The sequence below is a fragment of the Thermobia domestica genome, chromosome 9 (assembly GCF_964235325.1).
Source record: "Thermobia domestica chromosome 9, izTheDome1.hap1.1, whole genome shotgun sequence".
Lineage (NCBI taxonomy): Eukaryota > Metazoa > Arthropoda > Insecta > Zygentoma > Lepismatidae > Thermobia > Thermobia domestica.
In genome coordinates, this window is record NC_137462.1 from 112,973,024 (window position 1) to 112,998,880 (window position 25,857).

At 34.7% G+C, this 25,857-nt stretch overlaps 1 protein-coding gene across 6 annotated transcripts in view; it reads right to left on the bottom strand.

Annotated features, from left to right (window-relative positions):
• Window positions 1–6,475: 6,475 nt before the first annotated feature.
• Window positions 6,476–25,857, bottom strand: part of LOC145694937 (uncharacterized) — a 391,240-nt gene continuing 371,858 nt past the window's right edge. For 5 of the 6 annotated variants that reach the window (XR_014133075.1, XM_081771718.1, XM_081771721.1 and 2 more), the window contains 2 exons: window positions 18,754–18,903; window positions 6,476–6,781 (listed from right to left, as the gene is read on the bottom strand). The gene's annotated coding sequence lies outside the window, so the exon portion shown is untranslated. The remainder of the gene's footprint in view (window positions 6,782–18,753; window positions 18,904–25,857) is intronic. The other variant, XM_081771720.1, reaches the window with a different exon arrangement.

A 25,857-nucleotide genomic window follows, 5' to 3' on the forward strand; every position in this document is an offset into this window, starting at 1 on the left:
CTCCTTTAGCATAAAGGACATAACTTGGGACGATAAACTAATAATTTCATTTCAAGAACAGATCCTCGTGAACTACTTATGGTCCGCGGACCATAGTTTTGAAAAATGCTTCCTAACAATACGTATTGCATTGTCCATATTCCAAAATTCACAAAGAATGGTTTGCTGACGGGAGTGAGTTTTGTTTTTATGAACGATTGTCTCAAAAATAGCTCCAACAACTTTGTTCATTTCTCTTGAATAAATAGTTTATTAACTTTTCTAGAATTTGGCATTACTCACCATTCATAGCAAAATTAGGAAGTGATAATTTAACTTTTCTTTTAACAATCTCCTAGGAAATGGTTGTAAGCAGGGGTAAAAGTGACGGGGAACGCGAGGGAACGCCATGCCTCCACCTCCAAAAATATGTATTGTGTCCCCCCAGTTCCTAAAAAATTACAATGGGCAAAGATAAACAGGGAACGGCGTGACGTCATGCCGCTACCTACCATCCCTCTAGCTTTTCAGATCCATCTTTACCCCTGGTTGTAAGTGCTTTGTATGTCATGTAGGTATGTAGCCAAAGACCTTGCAGTACACTCTGACATTACTTAACTTTTCACGAAGGTACTTGAAAGGGTAATTTTTTTGTGAATATATATTACACATCAGAGTGAAAAAAAAAAGAACCCAGGAAAACTCGGGAAAAATCCTCAATAACAATAATATTTATTGTAAGATCTCAAAGCATTGAATCAAATTACTGATCTTTTGCACCATAAATTAGCGCCTCTACTATTGATCTAACATATATTTTCTTTTTCTATTATTGAATGATTTGTTTGTAAATAATTTATTGGTTTTTATATTAGAAAATACAGCTGGTATGCTATATACGTACACCTAGTTAAAATTCATATTCAGACGATGCCAAGTAAAACTGTATTGAATTATTATTATTAATAATAATAATTATTTTAGGTAATTTGCTTTTCAAACTAATAACATATTTAGAAAGAACTACTCATCAAAGGACTAAATAATCAGAGAATGGAAACTGGACTCAAAAAATTTTGACATTATTTTGAACGGCTTCCAAGCGATTTACAAAAACAGTGATTTAGTAAATGCTAAGCAAATTGGTAAATTTTTAAAGCTAATATTTCTATATACAGGGTGGTAGGTAACTCCACCGAAAAACTTTGGGAGGCGATTCCTTATACGAAATGAAAGAAGAAAAAAGTTCTAATAAATGAGCCGAAAACTGCCTCCTTTCTGAGTTACGATACATTGAAAATTCGAAAAATCATTTTTCAAAACTCCCTAACTTAGAAATTATAGGACCTATAACAAGCGGTTTAAGGAATTACGCAGGAACTCCATTTGTAACTCTTATAATATCTAGCCTGATCTCAATCTCTCTCCACGTATTCTGTAACATCTGAGGTGTTACTGAAGCAATCGCATTCCTAATAAGGTTCTTCAGTTCATCAAGATTACGCACCTTTTCACCAAAATACACAAGGTCTTTCACATACACCCACAGGAAGAAGTGCAGGAGGTTACATCAGGAGAGCGTGGAGGCCACCTAATTGGCCCATTGTGACCTATCCAACTGCCAGGAAATTCAGTATCAAGGTACTCCCTCACTTGTAGGCTCCAATGTGGCGAGGCACCATCCAATTGGAATATCACTTGAGGTGGCAAATGTTGTAACTGGGGAACAGCAAAGTGTTGAAGCATGTCTAAGAACACATTTCCTGTTATAGTTTGCTTTATGAAAAAGAAGGGGTCTATAACTGCATTATTTGTTAAAGCACACCAAACATTCAATTTGGGACTGTCTCTAGAATGTTCTATGTACGCATGCGGATTCTCAGATCCCCATATCCTAACATTGCGCCTGTTAACATAGCCAGACAAGTGAAAGATTGCCTATCAGAGAAAACAACGTTGATTAGGAAATTATGGTCATAAATCAATCCTGTCCAGAATTTCAGTAGCAAATGCTGCTCTCTGTGGCTTATCGTTGGGCATAATTTCTTGCAACAATTGCATCTTTTACGCGCGCAAATGTAATCGTTTGTGTACCACATCGTGCACTGTTGACTTTGGAATTGATAATTATCAGGAATTGCCAACAAAACTTTTTCAGTTTTCCTTCAATACAAATGTTTTTTTCTTTCTTCTGTATTTCCTACCATATTAAAACTATACACTTTTAAAAACCGTCAATCCCATGCCGGACACCCTGTATATAATGATATGAATAAGATATGTATATAATGCTTATATATTATATAGGAAAATGCATATTACGGCCTAAAAAACTCGTTAAAAACAAATTAGGGAAAAAAGAAGAATTGAGGGGCAAGTTAATGTAACGTTTCAATTTGCATAAAATAGTTCTTTAAAACAATAAGGCATCTAAGTAATTCATTTATGACCTCCACCAAATTATATACTAATAGTTTGTGTGTTACTGTTAGAACAAGATAAAACAGGAGAAACAATCTGCTGCTTAACAGTGTATTTTTTTACAGTAAATAAATAAATAAATAAACAATCTGTTACAGCAGAATAAAATATTTCAGTTGTTATTGGTGTTGAACGACATACTTTCTTTAGTTCTATAACTTAAAAAAATAAATAAATAAATTTTGGCAAAAAAAAAACTATGAGATAAGAACTTGCCTTCCGTTCATCTCAGACCAATAGATTGATATAGACGGTTTTAAGGTAAAATGTCGTAAGCCTCTTTTCCAACTTTATAGAAGAGGAATAAAAAAAAACAACCAACCTCTAACTTCCATTTACATCCTTGCAAGACACAAGTATAAAAAGTGATTTATTTGTCTTAATAATCCAAGCTTACAATATTTTTCTCACCTATGGCTTGACCTATACAGTGAGCTGAATAAGATAGAAATCCACATTTTCAATTTTTTGAGGGTTACTACCTTTTACCTTAACACCGTCAAATATCTCGTCGCTTCGACAAATATAACGGATATAACGGGGATAATGAAACAAAAATCGAATTCAAATCATAATTTTTGGTGGTGTTAATGAACTATACCGACAAATTCAAGAGGCGATTCCTCACATCATAATAAGAGAAAAAGTTCATATGGACCTATGGCCAAAAGTGCATAGTTTCAGAGCTAGGGCTGTCCAAAATAGAAAAAAAAAAACAAAGTTTCAAGACACCCTATTTCGAATTCGAGAGACTGTGGATGGTGGTCCGTATCAGCATACACAATCCAAAAGTGCATATTTCATCAATCGTCAATAGGTGTAAAGGGTATTCCATACAGGATGTAATTGTAAGATATGTTTTCAATAGTGTTTTCAGATATACCCTGATTTCAAAAAGGATCCAAAGTAGGCAAGAGGTAAACCTTGACAACAATGGACGCCCAAAGCTTCTGAGGAAAGGCGGAAGTGTTAGGAACCTTCAGCTCCATGTTTCTTTGTGTTCGCAATAACGTGTGGTGATATGTATTTCGTCACGGTATATTTCACGTTTTCTTCACTTATAAGCGTGAAAGAAAACATCGCACCATGCGTTTTCCCGAGTACAAAAGACTGTGCTGCTGATGATCCTTAACACTTCTAACATAGCACTAAAGGATTCCGTGTTCACTGCTATCAAGGCTTATCGTTTGCCTACTTTGGACCAATCATAAAGTCAAAGTGTATCTCAAAATTCGGTTGATGGCATGTCTGGGAATTTCACCCTGCAGGAATAATCCATACACTCATTGAACATAAATGAAATAAGCATTTTTGGATTGCATATGCGGAACTTCCTTTATGCTGATATGGACGACCATCCACAGTCTCTCGAATTCAAAATAGGGCCTCTTGAAATTTGGCTTTTTCGCGATTTTGGAAAGTCCTAGCTCTGAAACTATGCACTTTCAGCCATAGGTCCATATGAATTTTTTCTCTTATTTTGTTGTGAGGAATCACGTCTTAAAGTTTGTAGTTCATTAACACCCTGTATAAGGTCGGTTACTAGTGTCTCAATGAAGAATTTGATATATGAGAGTATATTTCAGGGTCATTTTTTCACCTTAAGACCTCGCGTTGTTCGCCTACAACATTAATCCTTGGTTCGATCCCAGCTCATGCCAAATGAACTGTGTGGTGGACAAACACCGTGTGCGTGGGTTTTCTCGGGAGTTTTCCCGTTTCCTCCAACTTTCTTCATTTCACCATTTCATTCATTTCTCATAATCACCGTCTCCTTTAGCCTAACCGGCATAATCGTGGGACGTAAAACTCAAAGATTTCATTTCATTTTTCTACATTAATTTTTGTTTACAAAAAATTTTCTCGAAAATTATCTATCACGATTTACACTTATTCATACATTTTTGTTTGTTTATTTGATGGGATCTATCAATTGAGATTATGTCTAATTTTTTGATTATTTTTCTGTATTTTCGTTTTGCGCTACTAATATTAATATTGTAGATGTTTTACATGACAATAATTTTCAATAATTAACATGTATAAGTTAAAGAGTTCAAACGCATTGTCATTTCATCATTATGAAAATATTTTAGGTATTTCTTCATTTTAATATATATTACTCTAATATTTCTCTTAACAAATACTGTATTTATATTATTATTTAAAAGTTAATACTTTTTATATCTTTATTGTCTTTCGTCTCTTAAAAAAGTTTGTTGCAAAAATTGTCATTTTTCTACTTACAGTAATTTAAAAAGAAAAAGCATGGAAAATGATTGTGAAAACGACCTGTTATTGGCCAAAAAATTTGGATTAACGAAATGTTAGAATACTAATTCGAAATGTTACACAAAGTTAATATATCTATCTAACCAATATTCTTACTTTAATCAAACTGTCGGCTTGAATAATAGACTTTTCCTGGCAAGTCCAGATAGTTTAGTACGTAGTCCCTCGTTATCTTGAGGTTGATTACTATGTTATATAAATATTTTCAATAGGAAATAGGCTTTTATGAGTTTGAATATATAAAAATTCTCTACCTCCAGTTGTTATGAGTAACAGTAACGAAAATAAAATTTTTCCATACCATGTTTTATGTTCTTTTTTCTCGGATCTACAACTAAATATTTAAATAGTTAATAAAATACTAGAAAGAGATCATTTGTAAAAGAAAGTTAAGCGATATCTAGTAAAATTGGAAAGATAATTACTGTACTTCTACTACAATTAGAAGTGGAAAGCAAAATAAAAACAGTGTTTGCTTTACCAAGTTTTTGCTCCGTTAAGAATTGTATGTACTTATGGGAAATAACAGCTGCAAATATTCCCATTTCTTTCTTCCTTAACGGGAATTTGAGAACGTATATTATAAGAAGTAGAATTTAATGCGAGAACGTCGTTGAAGCATTAGAAAGTGCTTTTCTTGCTAGACAGAGAGAGACCTCACTAAAATTCGTTCTCGACTCCATTCGACAACGCTGACTCAATCCTCCGCGTGTTTGGGGAGTCCCAGCGTCGCCTGCCGTGATGGCGTTCCGATCCACTGCGATGCGCGGTGGGCGTGAATCCCTGGCTTCGGATGGCCCCTCCTCTCAAAGCCAACCAACCGGTGTCTCGTTTCGTCTCCAGGCGACTAGTCGCATCTCCAGGGATCAGGGTGCGCGCCATGTTCCAACTCATGCAGCCACGCACTCCTTAACAACACGCATACAGTACACAATGCGTGTCTCTTTGCTGGACAGTTTTTTTTTTCAATGTCAGCTGTTGAAGAGGTAATACGTACCTGCGTTTACCCTCAGTAAACATTTTGCATTATCTATTTTTTATTCCTTTCCATTTCCAATTAGCAATTGAAGCTCCCCTTTATTTACGTTTTCTCAAGGCATATTTTCAGTTAAAATAGTACGGAAATGCACGGAGACTGGACTTATAGGACTAATTTAGACGCTTTATCTGTAAACAATAAATGCACAGTCATTATCGACAAATATTGAAATACACATACGCTATAAACTGTAATTTGTACATAATTTCGTTATAATTTCATGATTTGCAATAGAGGCAAAAAAATGTCTTTCATTTTATGATGATAGTATTACAAGTACATACATTTAAAATGATAGGTTAAATACACTTTTTACACTTAAATTCTGTATATAGGTTTCCAATCATATAAAGTTGAATACGATTCTCCTGAACAATTTTTCTTTCTACAATTTCTTCCTATTTATATCATGTCATTACAAAGATAACTCTTGTTTAAATGTTAGATGTCTCTTATACTCTTTTAAAAAATTTACAGTGCACAATATTTCTAATGATAGATACACATTTTTCTTTTTGTAAGAATTATTTACATTTATCTAACATTTTAGAACAGAACATATTATGAATTTATTTCTTCTCATACAGAAATATTTTATTCCAAATACACAACAAAGTTTCTATGTTTCTCTTTATGAAAAGACTTTAAATAGCTACATACACAAAAACAATTGCTGATGATTGATTTCCACATGATACTGTGTTCTTTGATCTTTTTTTTTTTTTTTTTTTAAACATTAATATACAGTGTTTGTAATGTTAAACATTTATTTGAGAACTATCTGTTCGACAAAGCTAATATAAAAATGTTCCACCACAAAGCAGATGGTGCAACTATTTGAAAAAAAAAAAAAGTTTTTCTCTCTTTTTCGGAAACTAACACTATGATTTTTTTTCATTGTTATTTTACACATTACATTGTTATGATGTAATGAAAAATAGTTGCGTATCGGAGACACTTTCAGCATCATTCTTCCAGCACATTCTGAATCTATAAAGAGAATTAAAGAAAGACATATATTAATTTATTGTTTCTGTTTCCAATTCCATTTAGCAAAAAAAGTAAATTTTTAAGTACATATATATATATATATATATATATATATATATATATATATATATATATATATACAGTGGCGGATCCAAGGGGGGCTAGAAGAGCTATAGCCCCCCCTTGACGCTCAGGTATACACTGGATAAAATGAGCTTCAATCCCGCTTTACACTGGATAAAACGGCAATATATATATATATGTAGTGGCGGATCCAGGATATGATCAAGGGAGGGTCTGAACCATAGTTTACACCTTTATCCAGTGTAAAGCAGGATTGAAGCCCATTTTATCCAGTGTATACCTGAGCGTCAAGGGAGTCTATAGCCCTATAGCCCCCCCCCCCCTTGGATCCGTGCCTGTGTATTTATTTATATAGCGTTCTTAAATGGCACCCACGGACTACAGGGCACTATTCTACTAGTCAAAAGAAAACGATATATATATATATATATATATATATATATATATATATATATATATATATATATATATATATATATATATATATATACCTTTTGGGAGACAAATTGCACTATGTATCAACGTCACAGGTAAATAATCATAGAATAGACCCACAAAGCCTGCAAATAGTTACGTCGATTCTTTCCAGAAAGAAGATAAAGTGGTACACATTGACGCTAGCATAATATATTAATGTGGCAATGGATAGATTCCCAGAGCAATGCTAATAGTTTCAAGTTAATTAACGACGTTGCCACATAGTGTTTTTTTTAATTTTCCATAGCACTTCAAGGAAGCCCTATTAAATAGCATTTTCCCTTTACTTTGACCTGTAGAATAGCGCTTTGTTGTTCGTGAGCGTCATTTTTGGAACACCTGTTAGCTGTTAAAAGAACAGTGAAGCATTTATTCTATTTTGAGGAAAAGAATCAAAAATACTTATATTAGTTTTTTTGTTTTTGTTTTGTTTTTACTACCTAGGTACATAGTGGTGCATATCGCTAACAAAACTATTGTTTGTCTTTATGCTATCCTTGTTTCTGGTAGAAGTATGAAGTATTTCTTCAAAGAATACACTTGTAATCATTTTTATAAAAAACTATTTACATACAATTTTATCGTAAGTGTACTCTAATTAAAAAAAATAATTTTGTTTTAAATTAGTACCAGCTCCCTTAGCCATACTAGAATACCGCTTCTCGTGAAATCGATGAAGTCAATAATTGTCAAGTTTGGTCCAAGGAAAGATTAGGAATCGTTCGTGCCCATGAAATGTTTTTGCAGTGGCAGTGTCTAAACAGCGTTCGTGAGCACATTTGGGGAAAAACTCCAAAGAAACAAGTAGCAAGTTCTGGTCTAGGAAGCCAGCATTAACGGCAAGGGGAGACATCGCTTCCAAAGGCATGAGTGACACAAACACAAGGTATGCCCTGTGCCCCTAATGGCTGTTACATCAGAAATTTAGTTTATATTCTTCAAATTATCAGTCTATCTAGTTGCAAGAATAAAAACCAAAATTGATGTATGTATTAGCTAAAAGTTAACAAACACACACGATGAAATCAGGTTAAAAAGAAAAAAGCACTGCCATCAAAACGTAGTAGAATTCTACTCTTAATAATCTGATGTAACAACATGTGTTGATGTATATTTGAGGGCAATGGGTTTTTCTCTCTTATAATCTGCACATGTCTGTAACATAAATACGATATATATATATAGAGAGAGAGTGGAAGGTAACTAAACCGAAAAACTTTGGGAGGTGATTCTTTACATGAAATGAGAGAGAAAAGTTCTAATAAACATGGGTCGAAAAACGTCTCGTTTCAGCGTTATGAACAGTAGAAAATTCCAAAAATCATGTTCCGAAACGCCCTACCTTAGAAACTATAGGACCTATCCCAAGCTTTTTAAGGAATTACACAGGAACTAGTATGCACTCTATCTAAATATCCATGTTTATTATCCTTCGAAACGAACTGCAGGAAGGAAGTTGAGATATAGGGATACTCCTTTAAGTACTGTTGGTGCGTTCGTTTCACTGATTCAGGTGAATTCTGAAATGTGGATATTTAGATAGAGTGCATACTAGTTCCTATATAATTCTTTAAATCGTTTGGGATAGGTCCTATAGTTTCTAACTTAGGACGTTTCGAAACGTATTTATACTCATTTTCGGCGGTTCTTAACTCTGAAAGGAGACATTTTTTGACCCATGTTTTATTAGAACTTTTTGCTTTCATTTCATATAAGGAATCACATCCGAAAATTTATATATATATATTTGGAAATACCACTACTTAGATTAACATTTGGAAATACCACTACTTAGACAGTAAGGGCCCGAACAAAAGGACGAGGACAGAAAGTCCCGCATCAAAAGGGCCCCGGTCCCGCGACAAAATTGTCCGCGGCAAAAGGGCCCAACTAAAAATAGCCTTAGATATAACCTGAAAAGCCGGACAAGTATAAAAGTGCTTAGATGAAGAATATTCTATGGACAATACCTGATTTATTTGTGTTGAAAGGACACACACACACACACACACATGGAAAAAATATAGGGTTAGTCAAAAATGCTACGACAGACTAGCAATAACGATACGCGTGGACGGAGGAAAAGTAAATCTTGCAGGTGTGTATTGATGCAAAAACTGCATTGAATGGGGTATGGCAAATACCTTGGATTCCGGGATATTGAATATCACAGAATATTTTTTGAATGGAAAGAGGTAGATTTCACACATCAATTTAGGCTCGAATCTTATGACAAATGAGAATATGAACTTATTGGATCAAAAGATCCAATATATTTCAATCAAACTTTTTCATGTAAACCTTATACCTGGAGAACTACGTACAGTGAAGACAAATTTAAACTATCACTTAACTCAGTATGATGTTCATATTCCGTAAAACATACGAAAACTCGATTTAGGACCCGTTCAAAAAAATTTTGGCTCCTGATCAAAAAATTATTATTGAGTAAAATCGCAATCTTTTGATCCATTGCTTTTTTTAATCTATCTTCATTCGTTTGCTACATTTGACATTTGTATATAGTAGTTAAAAGTATCTGGACAGAAAATTAATAACGAGCCACGTGGACGGAGGAAAGGGGAAGGTTACAAGTGTATGTTGATAAGAAAACTGCATTGATTGGGAATATGTATATCATGGCATCTACCTTGGATTCCGCCATATTGGATATCACATAATATTTTTAAGTGGAAAGGACTGTATTTGGCACATCAATTTAGGCTTGAATCTTCCCGCAAACAAGAATCTGAATTTATTTTTTACCTATCATCATTGTTTTACAAGATAGATGTGCTATATTTAACATTTGTATGGAGTAGGGAAAAGTATCGGGACAATCCAGTAATAATGTGGCGGGCGTAGGAAAAGCAAATGTTGCAAGTGGGTGTCGGTGCAAAAACTGCGTTGAATGGGGATGTGGATATCGTGGCAGCCAATATTGATTTCATCACATTAGATATCACACAACATTGTTTAAATGGAAAGGATATGTGTGACACATCAATATTGGCTAGGATGTATACCGAAACGAGAATTTGACCTCACTTTTCACTTATTGCTAATTCTTTACGGGATAGAGTGTGCTACGTTCGACATTAAAAATTCAAATGCATCTGAAAGATTCACTATATTCCTGCGGATAGCTTTACATTGCATATTTTATTTTTAAAAATGGCATTTATTTGTATTTATCTGCATTTTGTCGATTGTCTGACAATAGACCACTTGGTTGTAAAAATTGGGAAGTGCATGCTGTAACATACCACGAGGAAGAATTCTTCTTTCTTTTATACCTGATTTCCACTACTGCTTTGATCTCAGGCTTTTTGGCTATGAAACTTTTTTACTGGGCCCTTTTAATTTGAGGCCCATTCGACTCGGGCCCTTTTGTCGCGGTGTCCTTTTGACCGGGGCCCTTTTGACGTGGGGTTGTTTTGACCCTGGCCCTTTTGTAGCGGGGTCCTTTTGACTGCGGCCCTTTTGACGCGAGTACGTTTTGACTCGGGCCTTTCTGCCTTTCTGCCCTCGCCCTTCGGTACGGGCTCTTCTGACATGGAACCAGTGATTATATGCATAATTTTACTGTGTCATTTACTTAAGAAGAGGTCTTCGTGGATCGTCCTTTCGGTTTCTCACAATTGTTTTAAAGGGAAAAGCAACAAAATTTTGGTTTCGTACCTAGAACTTAGAACATGCTATGAAAGAAATAATCAATGCTTTTGAGATGTGGTTTATGACTGTAATTTAGTCTCGCCTAGTCAAATTATCATGTCATTCAATGGACAGACGACATATCAAATATGTTACTCATTTACTTATTATTATTATTATTTTTTGATTGGCTTTGAAACACAAATTTTGATGCTATATATTTTTTTTTACGTTATCTAAAAAAATAGTGAAAATACAGACAATTTAGAAATGCCTTTAATTTCATTAGAATTAAACAAAATTCATTTACACCAACATGGACTGAATGTGATTGGAATGTTGGACTGAATGTGAAAAAAAAGTGACTGAACTCGGAACACTGAAGCATTATTGATATGCATGTCCACATATATTTACGTATATTACTATGATAACAGTTAAGATAATGATTATATAAATTTTCGCCTAAAACAGACCATGTATTATTAATTTTTTATAAATTAAATAATGATGCACAAAGTACTACATTTGGGTTAAGAAATACAAACATTTCACGAATCCTTTTACGTGGAAGTTATTTCTTCACTGTTTTAACATTTGCTGTACAGTATCCAATGACTTTAAAGAATATTGCTGTGTCTCTTATCAAGTTTATAGAAAAAGAAAAAGAAAATGTGAACTAATACTTCTTAAAGAAGATACTACCTCTACTTTAGGTGATTGTCAAGCATTCCGGAAAACTAGAAGCGTTTTACAATTTGTTCATATCTGACAAAAGAAGTTAGAGAGGTTTGTGGTTCGAGAAAGGAAAAAAAAAATCAAGTTCTTGTTGTTTCTTTCTGTTTATTTAATTTTTCAGGCGTGTAAATCGATACTATTTTCTTTTTTAAAAAATATATCTAGTTTTGTTATCTATATATATAAAAGAGAACGTACAAATCCTTTGTTCCCTCATCACGCTAATACGGCTGAACCAATTTCTTTTATTTTTGGGGGGTTATTAGGATTGGGACCCTAGATGGTTTTTATCATATCACTTTAATTTTTAATTACCAGTGTCTTGAGATAATTGACCATTCAAGTGTCCATAACGTACAAATCCTTTGTTAGATCATCATAGGTAAAAATAAACGTATTTATATGCAACCCGCATGACCGTGTCACTCGGCGGGTTAACATAAATGACAGGCGCTATAATGTTAACATTTACTGCAATCACTTGAAAGCGAAAAAGTAAAAATTATCTAAGTAACAAAGTTTATTGCGTTCCGGGGTGACCGCAGCGAAGCGGGGCGGGTTAACATAAATGACAGGCGATATAATGTTAACATTTACTGCAATCTTCTATGGTTTTTATCATATCACTTGAAAGCGAAAAAGTAAAAATTATCTAAGTAACAAAGTTTATTGCGTTCCGGGCTGACCGCAGCGAAGCGGGGTGAACGCTGCTAGTAGTTAATAAACATTTACGTTTAATTAAATGTATTGTTAAAATAATTTTGTACATTGTTTCAAAAAGGAATTATACAGATGGTTTTTATAATAAAATAGTATTCCTCCAAAGATTTGCACTTGATTCAGCGTCGTAACTTTGATTTTTTTCTGGAGGACAAGCATTAATACGTGTTATTTGGGCCCCTAGAAAAAGTTGTTTGTCTAATTCTTGGACCTCCTCTTTCCATCTTTCTTTCACTCTTTGTGGGCCCCGGAGCCTATGGGCCCTCCCTCATTGCAAAATCTGCGGGGCCGGTATTTAAGACCCTGGGCCTGTTCCATAATTAAGGGGACAAGATTGACAAATCTCAAAGCCATACGAATAAATATTATTTTAGGGCTATTTATAGTAGACATTTTTACTGAAATGGGCCCACGACTAATTTTTGTTTTATTTACCTTTAGTATGCTGTTTTGTTTATAATTTCATGTTCGTATCGTATACGGAGTAAGAAAATTTTGTCTTAAAATGCCCCCCCTCGAACGGGTTGCCCCCTGCCCCCACAAGTTACGGCCCTGATTTGAGGGTTAAGAAGAATGATGATGAAAGCAAGAGACAACGAACCAATTGAATGAAGAGTGTGAAGAAAGCCGAAGAAACCTACAGAATATGATGTCTATTTGTAACTTTGCTTGACGTGAAGTTAAACCAGAGATTCAACATAGCATCGAAGTAAACATTAGACTACTATAGATCATCATGCTTTCCGTTACCAGAATATTTTTGATTTAATTTTTGTTCGTTATTTAGTTGGATTTTAGGGTTTTTCTTCAATATTGAGGCTATATGAGGCATGGATCTACAGGTTAAGATGGAATCCAAACTACCCCCAAAGTGTTCCAATTTCAATGGTCTCCCACCGAGAATATAACTCGAATACTCCTTGCACCAAAAGGTGCGCGTGGAAGCCGCTAAACTATCCGAGTGGGCATTACTTATCCTTATATTTATAGTATTGTTGTTGGATTACTAAAGCAGATTTTCATACATATATTTTTTAAATACAGTAAAAATAGAATTCAAAATTGCACATAAAAATTTTAACACATAAAGGGAGGCACCGTAGCTCAGTGGTAGTGCTCTTACCTCTGATGCGAGGGTTCTCTGGTTCGATCCCCGGGCCAAGTAAGTTTGGATCGTGCCCGTGCTACTCCCATTTCATTCTGCTTTGTCATTCTACCAATTCTTCCATCATCATTTACTTGAATTAATCATCGTCTCCCTTAGCCTAAAGAGCATAATTGTGGGGCGTTAAATTGAAAGATTTCTTTCATTTCTTAACACATAGACTGGATATTTATATTTATACCAGGCACTAAAAAGTTACGTTGTAAAAATTATTTTTTAAGCATATATTTTAAAATGTAAACAGTATACAATTAGTAATGCTCCATTTTATTTTAGTTTTATATTATTATTATTATTATTATTATTATTATTATTATTATTATTATTATTATTATTATTATTATTATTATTTAAATTGTCCTATCTTACATTTAGAAGGGTTATAAAGCCTAAAGGAATCAAAAGATAATTCTATTTATCAATCTATCAAGTACTTTGATAATACTTTGGCGCGCGGTTCGATTTCCGGTGGGAGATCATGTGGTTCGGATGCTACGTTGAGCTATAGGTCCACGTCTCATATAGCCTTAATCCTGGAGCGGCACACTAAACTCAAAAATTAAGTAATCATAGCTGGAAGCCCCTGACTGTACCTCTTTTAAAATTCAGTTACTTATAATCTGCTCGATCCCCAGAATGAAAATTAATATTTTAATTTTGTGGTAAGTTGATGGATCATGCTGAGGAATTCTTATATTGCTATAGGTATTACTGTAAGTACCCACTATTATCGATAACAAAATGTAATTTTTTTCGACAGCTTTTCATTGCCATGGAAGCAGAGGACACTCTATACACAACTGTAAGGTTGGTTGCCTGTATGGTAGGGGAACATGCAGGTGCATGTTTTATGGATGTAGTGGCAATAGAACGAGAAGGGCAGGTGGGGTGAACTGGTCACTCGTATACCAATTGTGTAGTTAAAAGCGCAAAAATAAAAAAGCAAGTTTCTATGGTCAATTTCCCCCTTCAGCTTTCATGTATAAAATAACAACTACATACCATGCATCACGCCGTATTCAAACATAGCATAAAGGGAGCTTTAGGTGCTGCAAAGAGTGCATATTTAAACAAAAAAGTCTCCCCTCTGTGTGTTAGCATTGCATCATATACAAGCTGGAAATTACTTCTTCCACATTCTTCTTTTAAAAAAGAGAACTAGCCCTTAGCTGACCTTCACATGTATTCGTATGGCAAGGACACAGTCATCTTGAGGTTATGATAGAGAAAGGTCGCAATGGACAATATTCTCCACACAAAGAAATCTTTGTCATATTTATTAAGTTTCAGTGACCTCTTTGTACATACAGATTTTATATTTGTTCAACAATTCCTGAAATAACTCGTTTTTATGGTTTATATAACGCATGTGTATGTGAATCCATGCAATATATCTTACACAAAGAAAGCATTTGCTTAAATTGTCATATGGAATCTTTTACTTTTGTATAGTCAGTGTCGTTCTGAATGACGAGGAAATTCCTGACTCATTGAATCAAATATAGCTAGACAGTTATAATAACCATAAGGACAAAATAATAAATGCGTTCTTTCAGAGCTATGTTCTACGGAAAATTTGAACAAACGATTTTTTTTTAAAATCAGATGATAGTATGATTGAGTCCTGTGTGTTTTTAAATATAAAATAAGAACTTTTTGTTTGATGTCAAGTTATGTTATCATAGACCACGCTCACTATGACTACCCAAATTGTTTTTTTTTATCAGGTTATGTGTGAACAGTACTGCTCTTAAAGTCTGAATAATTCATTATTTGAATAGTATATTCCTCCAATAATGTATTTCTCGATAAAATTACTTTGAAGAATTCTCCAAATAACTAATAATTGTCCGAAATTAAAAACGAATATTCTAACATTCGAATAATCTATAGTACTCGTCGCCGGATCGTGAAGCTTGGGCTCTCAACCAATCATAGAAATATTTTGCTTGAGCTCCTATACATCGGAAAACTTTGGTACAATTCGTGGGGCCGCTTCCCAAGTGCACACTTGGGGAAACGTCAAATAGCTGAAATTCGCCAACAATGTTGCCAGACGTTGACGACATAATATATGAGTATTTAAAAAAAAGTTTTAAAAATTACCAATAATAACACCCAATTACTAGTAGCAATTATTCTAAAACGGTAACAATAACACAAATAGTAACAATGAAAATATAACGCAACAATTAAAACGGAACTTGGTGCCAATCCGACAACACTGTATTCTCGAGAGATATTTTCCTTATAGCGCGAGAGACGACACTGACAAAATTGGATGGGTGAGGGTTAACTACCGGGACATACCCTTGCAAATGAAATGAAATGAAATCTTTGAGTTTTACGTCCCACAGTTATGCCGGTTAGGTTAAAGGAGATGGTGATTATGAAAAATGAATGAAATGGTGGAATGAAGAAAGTGGGAGGAAACGGGAGAACCCCGAAAAATCCACGAGCACGGTGTTTGTCCACCACGAAGTCCACACGGCGCGAGCTGGGATCGAACGAGGGACCACACACCCTTGCGTTCTATTGGATGGTGAAATCGGTAAATCTAGGTCAAGCTTCACAACTTGGCGCTAATACTATAATAACAGAAAAAAAAATATTCAAATAGTTTTAACAGCACTAATGGACAGAGCATAGAATACCTCGTCTGTATTTCTGATTATTTTCTTAGAACGTGACACGAAATAGTATTCTCTTCATCTATGTATAAACAGGCTCTCGAGGCACCACCACAAAACAATACCTGTAACCGAAATACGCCTTGAAATAATTCTGATACTTAACATTATTTTCTAGAGTCATTGTGCTAACAGAAGTACAGTCTTTAATATTTAGATTATCTTCAGTATAAAACCCTGTAACAATTTTGAATACTGTGTTTCTCTACAGTACAGATTAAAAATAACAGTGAAATTCAAGATTGGCTACTGACAGTGGGGGCCAAGGCAGCACTTGTAACCCTTTGAATTTTCAAAGGATGTTTAGCTTTTTGAAGTACATGTCAAAATAGTGTAAAATTTAGGGTCCTCGGTGACGTGCACAGAGTATTTGGTGAGGTGAAGAATGTTAAAGGAAGGATAGGAATTTTGTTCAGCCACATTAACAATATCCGGAAAAGTGTTTTTACCTGACCAAGTCTGAGGCATGCAGGCGAGTCTAATGTACTCGCATTAAGATCAGTAAGCTTACTAACAAAAAAATAAAAATAAAAATAACATGCCTATAAATTTAAAGTTCACTGATCCGGTTAATAAAAATAGCCTTTGGTTAGGGGAGTATTCAGTTGAGCTGCAAATTGAATCGGAAAAGCTTCTAACATGTAAAATTCCTTCTACGTAGAGCTAGGTTAATGAAATCAGAGTCCGGAATCGACTCCTACTACCAGTTTATTTATAAAAATCCTCCAATAACAATAGTATTTACAGCAGGGGTAAAAGTGGATTTGAAAAGGTGGGGGGACGGTAGGTAGCCGCATGATGCCAGGCCGTTCCCCCTGCCCATTGTAATTTTTTAGGAACTGGGAGGATGCCGTACATAGTTTTTCGAGGTGAGGGAACGGCGTTCTCCAGCGTTTCCCCGCACTTTTACCCCTGATTTACAGAAATACTTTAATACACTTTTCTCTATTGTGAGGTAGAAATTAGGTGGCCCAAAACTGTGAAGTCGTGGACAGGATCTCAACAGAGCTCCGAAGTAGACTAAGCAGAGTGGCATAGGAATCTCTAATGCTCCGCAGCAAGCAGTGAGGAGAATGAAAGTCACAGAGACCCGAAGCAGGCTAATCAACCGAGAATGGGATTCCGACAGAGCCCCGAAACAAGTTAAACCAGGAGGAAAGGAACAGGCAAGGGTCCCGCAGCAGTCTAAAGGCTTTGAAGTTTGGTTCTCCTAGTGCTCCAGGCTAGCAAGAGGAGTGAAACCAGAAAACTGGTGCATGTTCCGCTGGTTGCTGTCCAATATATAAATGTATCGGCGGCGGTGGAGCAGCTGTTGCCCTATCGGCATGTGATTTGTAGGAGGAGTTGGTGGTCCATCGTTTGCTTCTTGTAGTAATCCCACGTGGTGTGTAGTACTCCGACGTAAATACATGTGGTGATGTTTACAAACAGGAGCATATGACATTGTTTGTACACAGAAGCTCGTGGTATATTACAATATAGTGTAGTACTTTGCTTATTCACATACAGTAGTATACGTAGTACAGTACTTTAGTATATTTACTGCAGTTAATAAGAATATGTGCATAAATGCTTCATTTGATGCATTATGTGCAAATGTGTATCAAAGTGTATGTGTATTTGTGACTACGATTGCATGTCAGTTTTCTGCCTTTCCCCTGGAATGTCCCCTTTGCCCCCTATGAAAAAAGTCCTCCAGGTTCCCTGAATTTAAGTCAGTTTACAATTATAGCGAGAAATGTTTAAAACAAATATTGTACATTTCAGCAATTTTACACGTAAGAAAGATTGATAGACTTACGCTCTGCAAATTTGTTAGAGGCTCATAATGGATGTTTCTTTATCATGTGTCTTTCAAATGCTTATCTTACTGTATTTCTTTGGTAAGAAATAAGTTAGCTACGTATATTCTAAGCCTTTTTGAAGGCTTTTTGAAAAGTCTATTATATCAAAACATATATAATATGCTAGTTTGGAGAAACTTCTAAAGAATAAATGTACCTAGGTTCAATTGTTGTTTATCATAACTGTACATTTCTTTATATATAGCTTTCAGAGCACAATGGAATCAAGTTCAATTACCGAAGTTGTGAGAAAAAGAGATATAAAGTTTGTACTCTACGCTTCAATACGTGGAAAAGTTCAGTTTTTTAATATTAGAAGAGCAACTTATAATATTCGGACATTCATCTTTTAAGCTCTGAAATGAGTTTCAGATAGAAATGTTAAAGATGAAATATGCTCGAAATGATTTTAAAAATAAGTGGACTTGATCCCCTTATGAAATGAACGTGCCATTTGTCAAAGAATACATTAGTTTTCATCAAAATTTTCAAAATAATCTTATTGTTTATTAATTTAATTTGAACTTACTTATTAACAAGTGTCATAAAGTTTACAACTTGCTTCACTGACAAGAAAAGAACGTGGAAAACTTCATTTACCTTTTTCTATACCATTCTCAGATAGTACACAAATTTCAGCAATGCCATGCCAAGTAGTAGTTTCGTGTATTGATATGGGCTTCTCTTAGTCATTTAGATAGCTTTCATAATATCAGGACATCTTGGTACTGCTTTTGAAATATATAATACCTGTAAGAAATTTTTTAAAAAAATATATGTATATTAAGTTATAAAATAGGAATTGTGTATCTTAAAACGCACATATGCATAAAATTTTCAGATCTCCATTATAGTAGAGTATATTGCTACATTTCGGTAATGCAAAAGAAAGAAGCACCCAAAAAGTATTCTTTTATACAAAATAACCCTCTTTTCGCCGAAGGATTATAAATCGAAAGGCATTCAATATTATGGGATATTATTGAACCTCCCATCACATTAAAGCGTCATCTATTACATACATATAGAAAGAAAGCTCATCTTCATTTTTCTTCTGGCGAAAGTTATATATAGGGAGAGAGAGAGTGTGTAGAAAGATTGGTTGGGCGGCGAATATGAAAGGCGTCCATGATAAGGTCGGCTGCAGGCCGAGGTAAGGAGTAGTAGGGAGACGAACGGAGAGGGCTAGAAGAAGGTAGTGAAGAAAAAGTACTGAAAGGGGGAAGAAGGGCGGATTTAACGCGTTCCTGATATCGCAGCCACTTCCGTCGAATGTCAGCTAGTCTCCAGGTGATGGGAAAATGAATTACACTGAAAGTACCAGTATGTGTGTGTGTGTTAAGAAAGCCCGTCTTTATCCATATCTAACAACACAAAATCCTTACAAAGTTTTATTGCATTAATAACTATTATTATTATTATTAATATTAATACTAGTATTACTTAAATGAAAATACAAGTGTGCGTTATGTTCCTCTCATGTTGTTGATATTTTTAACAACTTATTGTATATACGTATGTATACATATAAGCGCGCAACACAGAATATATGACGAAGGACTCTTAACTGAAGGACAAAACCGTAAATTTCGTAAGACAACAAATCTAATGTATAATTAATAACTAGATTATAGCAGGTTTCTTAGTGCCTCCAAAAAAGCATGTTTTGCATACTAAGTGCCAATTTGGGAACACTCTTTATGTGTTCTTTCTCAAGTCGAGCAGATAGGGAAACGAGATCCTGAGAGAGGGTTATTTTAGATCAAAATCTCATTCCTTTTAAAGAGGATGGTTTAGGGGGTTGAGAGAAGAAGAGAACAAAAAAAGTACTTGCTTGTCTGTGCTTTACTAACTGTGTAAGAGACACGAAATAAGTAATTTGTGCTTGGTTATACAGGGTTTATATGCGCAAAAGTTTTTATATTATGCACGCACCTTTGTGCCCAGAAAGGATCTGAGGAGAACCCAAAGAGAGGAAAATTTGTTTTACACACACACATACACATTTAGATACACTGTATACTGCATAACAAACAACTTCTTTGTGTTGCTTCTCTGTTGTCGTGTGAGATTTTTTTAAAACGTATATGAGATGCAATGGTTGTACCAGGACTATTAGATCCAACACAAAACACATCACATGAAAAATTCCGCACATCCATCTTGTGCAGGAAATTGCTTATAACACTGTTATGTAGAAGTCTCCCTTCATTTTCAACGTTTCAAAAATTGATAGAAAGAATATTGTTTCTCGCCTTCTTCTTTTCTTCTTCTTACTCGGGCTATGAACAATTTATTTTGTAGTAATATTTTGACTAGGTATTCAACAATATAATTTCATTTTGTTTTTTTTAAAGAACACTATCCTTCCTATTAATAAGGGTTATTTTCTTTTTTGTGAGAAAACTAAAAGTGTAATACTTACTAATACATAACTTCAATCAATTTCATCAATCAAGTTTTATCTGATCTTCCCCGATAATGATAAATTGCAAGTAGTAGATCCATGACTTTTGTGTCACCATCGGGAGAAGACAGACAAAATAGAAATAACTATTATCTAATAGTGTGTTTTTACTTCACATATTCTGTACCAACATAAATAAGATTACTCTACACGAATTGTCCCAAGGATAATTTTGCATAATTCTATAGTACTACCATAGTAATCCAGTAATCCATATGCCGGAGTAATCCAACTTTCCTATCATATTTGGAATTGAAGAACAATAAGCTCATATAATCATTGATCATCAAAAAATCCTTAGAATCTAGGAAGAATACAAAAAGGATCTATATGACTAGAAGAACCCCCCCTCACCAAACATATTGTGATCGAAGCAAAGATAGAGGTGGATGATGAAGAAAACGGACTCAGTATATTGAAAAGTAAAATATTAAAAACCATCAGAGACATGCGAAGGAGGAAAGCCACTGGAGACAACGGTATACCAGCAGATTTGTTCAAGGGATTAGGAGACAATGCAGTAAAAGTACTGACTTCACTTATTAACAAGAGCTATCTTAATGGAATACGGTCGAAGGATTTGTTTGATGTTACAATGGATGCATAACCCAAGAAAAAACAAGCAAAGAAGTGCATTGATAACAAAACCATTAGCCTTATTTCCCACACTAGAAAAGTTATTGTGCGCATATTGAACAAGCAGGTGGAAAGTAAGATAGAAGAGTTGGAAGGAAGAGCAATTTGGACTCCGGAAAAGAAAAGACACCGGGAATGCTGTAGAGTTGATGAGAATGATATTAGAACTAGTTCTTCATGTAAAGTAAAAGTTGTGATTTTGCCTTATTGATTGGCAAAATGCTTTTGACCTGGTCAATTTCACCAAACTTTCGAAAATATTTAAAGAAATCAGGCTCAACTGGAGAGACCGACGACTCATTCGTAATCTGTGCATAGGAAATGAATGAAGTTGCGCTTGGATCAAGGAGAAACCAATAGTGTGCAGATTGGAAGAGGAGTCAAGCAAGAATATAGTATGTCGCCCCAATTATTCAACATTTACAGTGAATGCTTATTGAAAGAAGCATTAATGACTATTAGAGATTGGAAACTGGAGAGCAGATCATTAACAAGATGATGTATGCGGGTTACACGGTTTTATAGCTAGAATTGAGGTAGAACTACAGATGAACATAATAGTTGACACTGGGAAACAATATGGAATGAAAATCAACGTCGAAAAATCTAAAGTCATGAAAATATCTTGTGGAAACTAGTCCTTACAGGTGAGAGTAAAACAAAGAAAACTTGAAGAGGTCGATCATTTCAAGTACCTTGGAAGTAATTTGAAGAGAAACGTTTACTGGACCAAAGGGACCAGGTTAAGAATTGGCATAGACAAAGAGAAATTCAATAAGAAGCTATCATCCTTAACTAGCAGGCTTAATATTGAACTACGGAAGAAACTGGACAAGTGGAGTATTGAACTATATGGTTCGGAGATATGGACATTACGGAAATTAGATAAGTAATGTTTAGAGAACTTCGAAATGTGGAGTTGGGGGAAGTTTTATGTAGGGTCTGGCAGAATGAAAGAAACTTGACGGTTCTTACACGGAAATTGTGGTCATACTGCTTATTTAACATATGACCTTTTATTTTGGAATTGAACTATAACTTAAAGAATTTTGCTTACAGCAGTTATTTAAGAACTATACTGCTCCTACTTTTTTCTTGAGAATTATTTTTTTTCATAAGATTCTTCTCTCCTCCGCCAATGGTCAACACGTTCTTCTCCAGTGTCGAATGATACGTTGTTTTCTTGAATGTCTTTTCTTTATTCCGCAAGCTGCTTTCCGGGAAGTTCCTAATACATAGCCAAATATGTTATTTTCTCTTGGATTGGAATACTGTGATTCCAACGAATGATGAATTGTACGCTGTCGCTGACTTATTTATTTAGGTCCCCGAAATAAATGCTCCATATTCTGCCGACCAACGTTCTATGAGCTGGCTACAATATCACGATCAACCTTGACACACACGTCTGTGCAAAATTGATCTTAAAAAGACAAATAGAAGAAATAAACCATCCAATTGGACCAATCGTGAATTTTGCTCTCAGATATTGGAAAAACATCTAAAAAAAATGTAATTTTCAAAAGGCAGAGTTGGTATATTTCATATCTATATATTGTAAGCAAACCTCTTTGAGTTATAGTTTAATTCGGAAGTGAAATATAATTTGTGAAATAATCAATGTAGTCACAATTTCAATTTGAAAACTGACGGGTTTTTCTACTGGACTCTGGTAGCAGTGTTACAATCAACTTCAGAAAAGCCCATCCAGGATGCCCAATTTCAGAAGTGTTACTGTAGTTTTCTCTTCTCATTTAAATTCTTTCATATTTCTTCTCAATATTTGCCACTTTTACATTTTTAATTTTTTTTTTTTAAATCCATATCCTGGTACTGTTCAACTCTGAAACTATGTAACAGCACATATTTACTATTATATTAACTCGTTTTGTTATTTCTTTCAATTTTAATATTTTATAGATTTCTGTTGTTGCATTTCCGAACGGAAGGATGTTAGCTTTGCCCCTTCTTACTTGAGAGGTTATCAGTGGGATTCTGGGAGTTTGTTTAATTGTCTTAGGTTTACCTGGTTCAGCTGAAAAGCGAATGATATTGCAACTGCACACAAGGCAGTTTATAAGAAGAGTCTTATCAAACACGGTTCAAAGGTTATGTGTTACGGACTGTGGAATGGAAATTTAATACCTGGAATAGTTTCAACAGTTTCTAGCTGGCAACTTTGACGATATTTTCTACTGTATGGTTACTATACCATACAAATAAGGCATAGCTCATTGTATCCTGATATGTGCAACTACAGAACTTATGGTGTACTCAATATTCAATATGCCATACATGAGACTCCTCTACATGACAAGAAGATTGGCGAATGAATTGCAGTTTTCAGAAAAATTGGTCCAATGCTCTTCGCAGAAAAAAAATAATTCAGATCGTTATTGTGAAAACTTTGCACTAGCTCATGACAGAACTATTTGAGGAGGAAATTAATAATGCGTGTGTTTAAGTTACTCCTAGAGGTTTATGAAAATACAACTGCTTATGGCTCTTCCGGAAACCTACTGTATTTTTATTTTTAAAGTTATGTAAACATTAATGCTTATCGAAGCAACCTCACACGTTCTAGAAGCTTCGAGCAGCTTTTCATTATTTTACCAGGCACTTGTGAAAGTTTTCTAAATGAGAAGAAACTCGTGCATATATCTCTGAGTATTCATAGGGACTATTCTCAACAACTACTATCGTGGTTTACAATATTATCTACTGTTGTACTAGTGCGATGCAGATGCATAGTTACTTTTCAAACTCACTCATCGTTTTAATGATATGTGTTGTTTCAGTGCTCTTTCCGAAGAACGTTGCTAGTCCATTTACTCTAACATAGCTAGCACAGCACTAATAGGGTTTCGAGATCCTTTTCCTTGGGGTATAAATGCATATGTGGAAACCAGTAATTAGAAAACTGAAATGGAGAAAAAAAACCTAAGATATGATTGAGGATTCCACATATGTTTTAAGTAAGTAATTAATACCTGATACGTTATATCAAAACGAAATATGGAAATGGATTTGTCTACAGAAACATTCCAAGGACATTGCTAAAGAGTCTTAAAATTAGCTTAACACTCAGTTTTATCACGTAAAAACTTGAATATTTAAAGGACAGAATTGCCCCACATGCATCCTTTAAAAAAAAAAAAGTCTTTTCTATCTTTCCTATGCTATCCAATATTTTAGTAAAATTGCCCTCTGAACTGCATGATAAACTAAAAGTAAATTTCTTACCCCTAACTAACTATGATTGACTTCATTAACAATAAGTATCATATTCTGTAGAAAAAGCAGAGAAAAAATGAGCCTAAAGCATCTTTCAAAAGTTTTGATATACGGTATCCGAAAACAATATTGTCCTGTTTTGCCAAATTACAATTCTTCTATTGTGGAAGAGGTAAATTTTACAAAGAAAGAACTTTTGATAGCGCAAATAGATTGAAGATTGTATCTATTTCTTTATTCTAACGATTAACCCTCTAGGGATGACTTTCATTTTTTTAGAAACAAAAAATAAATTCCCTAAAACCAATCCAGACCTATGATTTCGTATTGAAAGACTTATTTAAAAATAAAATCATGTGAGGCTTATAAACTGCAACCATTCTTTTTCATCCAGATGAGTTTATATACCAAACCCGTCCTCAACTGAACATTTACATACCATGCACATATTTAAAGGGTTAAGTTTTGTATGTCAATGGATTTCATTTTAACAAGGGTATCACAAACAGTATATGTATTTGGCAGTATATCGTATGTTCTCTCGTGAGATCATAATTAAGTAGTTAGGTGATGCTGAGGATCCTAAAATGTAGTGAACGTCAGTTTAAGGAGTCATCAAGATTAAGTCTGAATATTTTTGAGTTGAGTTGATTTTCAGTTTAACGTTCCTTTCAGCAGCGAGGCTATATGAGACAGGACCTACTGATTAACATGAAATTTGAATCACATGAGCTCCCGCCGGGAATCGAACCCGAGTCTCCCACGCCAAAGGCACGCACGCTAACCACTTAGCCACGAGGAGCTCTGTGTGTATTTTTGTTAGAGCAGTGAGTTGCGTGAGGTTAATTGAGGACTAAAAATACACCAAATTCTTCCTTGCAATTAATGCCCAATCTTTTCCCTTAAATCAGTGGCCTTATTTGAGGTTTTTCTTATGGAAGAAGACAAGATTCTCTACCGACATCAGTAGTTTCACGTTTGTCATTAGTATATGACTATGTTATTGATTTATATTTTTAAAGGATGTATCAAAAGTCCGGGGCCAAAAGCTAGTTTCATTATGAGTAAAGAAAGAAAAAGTGGGAAGATAGATGAAAATAGATGGTTCTCAATCTAAAATGGTGGAATTTTAGTGATTGTACTAGCCATTTTGGCTTCATAGTGATAAGACAAAAAATGAAAAAGCAATGTTTCCACTTCAGTAGACTGTTTTAATGATACGCAAGGACACTAAAAAAATAATAATAATAATACGGGAAACGTGCACATTATTGTGTGAGGAGACCTAGAACTCCTCGAACCTTTTCACTTCAATGCTGTGTTGTTGGTATTATGAGGGCCCGAAGTAAGATCCTGCTGAACTGTTA